Raw genomic sequence first — 2,188 nt, forward strand, 5'->3', positions numbered from 1 at the left:
CACTTGTTCAGATAATACTCATTCAAATTTCAGTACGGGTGGCACATCCAGGTGTATATGGTAAGCAGTTCAGCAATAACACAGAGGGGGTTGGAGAGACGGTTCAGTAGTTAACAGCATTGGCTGCTCTTGTAGAGCAACTGGGTTCAATTCAATTCCCAGCACCATATGGTGGCAAACAACTATCCTGACATAAACAATTTAAAGGGAAGATATATTTTTGCTCATGCTGTCAGAAGACTTGGTACCTCATGAAGGACAGGACATGGCAGAACAGAGCAATTCCCATCATGGTGGCCTGGAAGCAGAGTGCAGTAAGGAAGGGACCAGGGACTAGCTTAAAAGGTACACCTTGACTTACTTCCTCTAACTAGGTCACATTTCCTAAAGGTTCCATAATTTCCCAAAATACCACAATCTGTGGGGGACCTATGACACTCAGGACTTAACAACAATAGACAAAAATTCTATACTAAAAACAATGCAGTTTAAAGGAGAAAAAAAGTCAAATGATTCTAGTAACTCTTATAATGATCATGTACCATGTGTTTGTCATTAATAATTGCTCATTTGAAAAATCCAGAATGAAGAAATACTTAAAACAAATTACAGGATATGTAGGGCTCTGCTGTTCTTTTCATTCACCAAGATTACTTTCTAAATGATCAAGGAATAATTAGCATGGTAGAATTTGTGAGATGGGGAGTAAATCCTTAGCACAGTTGGCCCAGGGTTTTATCTAGGACCCAAACTTATAGTTAAAAAATTTCAAGTTAGAGACAGAAAAAACAAAAACAAAAACAAATAACCAACAGCAGGTGTCATTTTAGATTTTATTATGTATCAAAAAAAATCACTCAAGACAAATGCTTTGTTCTTGCTTTTAGACCACATACTAGAGAGGTAATTTTTTTAATTAAAAAAAATTTTAATAAAAGGACCAAGATAAGAACTATCAATATACTAGATTTATCAAAATCTCTATTAGACTACCTACAGTTCAGGAAATAAAATTTTATAAGAGCAAACGAATATTTACAAATTATAAAAATTTCTCCCTCAAACACGAGGGGTCTTCTTTAAAGCCTTCAATATAGCTCACCTGCAATCATAAAAAAAATATTCAAGAAGATCATTCATGTTGTAAAGCCCTAAAGGATAATAATGAGGGAGCTCACTGATAATTTTCACAGCTTCATTGTAAAGTTCAAGATCGAAATGAGTATTATCTTCTTTAAACTGGAAATACGATGAACACATGATGGTTGCCTTGGGTGTGACTTTTCCAACTACTTCTATGACTCCGGAGATTTCTTGGTTAAGTGGCTCCATCAACTCAATGGTCCCATTTTTTCCTTCTCCATCTGAAAGAATAAACATTTTTCCAGTGGGATGAATCTTTTCCAGCCTCCCTACGAAGCACACAGGTTGGTCGATGAACTGCGCTACCATGCTAACATTGATGTGGGCCCTCGATAACTCCATTACGTCCGCCATGGCTCTGCCCAGACATCTACTCTCCTTTAATTTCTCAATCTTGTCTTATTGCTCTTGCAAGAGTTTCAAGCACCATGTTAAAGAGAAGTGGAGATAGTGGACATCCTTGTCTGGTTCCTGATTTCAATGGGAATGCTTCCAGTTTTTCTCCATTTAGAATGATGTTGGCTGTGGGTTTGTTATATATGGCTTTAAATATGTTGAAGTATGTTCCCTCCAGTCCAGTTCCTTCTAGGACTTTGAACATAAATGCATGTTGAATTTTGTCAAAGGCCTTCTCTGCATCTATTGAGATGACCCTGTGGTTCTTGTCTTTGAGCCCATTTATATGATTTATGATGTTTATTGACTTACGTATATTGAAACACCCCTGCATCTCTTGGATAAAGCTGACCTGATCATGGTGGATGATCTTTTTGATGTGTATCGTATGCAGTTTGCAAGTATCTTGTTGAGAATTTTTGCATCTATGTTCACTAGGGTATGGGTCTATAGTTTTCTTTTTCGGTTGTGTCTTTACCTGGCTTTGGTATTAGAGTGATGCTGGATTCATAGAGGAATTTGGAAGTTCTCCCTCCATTTCTATCTTTTTGAATAAATTAAGTAGTATTAGATGTAGATCTTCTTTAAATGTCTAATAGAATTCTGCTGTAAATACATCTAGTCCTGGGCTTTTTTTAGTCTGGATGTT

The 2,188-nt window shown here is 36.7% G+C and overlaps 1 protein-coding gene and 1 pseudogene across 1 annotated transcript in view; one reads left to right on the forward strand and one right to left on the reverse strand.

Moving 5' to 3' along the window:
- Window positions 1-2,188, forward strand: part of LOC115072313 — a 61,048-nt gene that overhangs the window by 23,425 nt on the left and 35,435 nt on the right. The window lies entirely within an intron of this gene.
- On the reverse strand, window positions 923-1,497 carry LOC103743257 (annotated as a pseudogene).

This window comes from Nannospalax galili, unplaced genomic scaffold (genome assembly GCF_000622305.1).
Source record: "Nannospalax galili isolate Female #2095 unplaced genomic scaffold, S.galili_v1.0 scaffold71, whole genome shotgun sequence".
Classification (NCBI taxonomy): Eukaryota; Metazoa; Chordata; class Mammalia; order Rodentia; family Spalacidae; genus Nannospalax; species Nannospalax galili.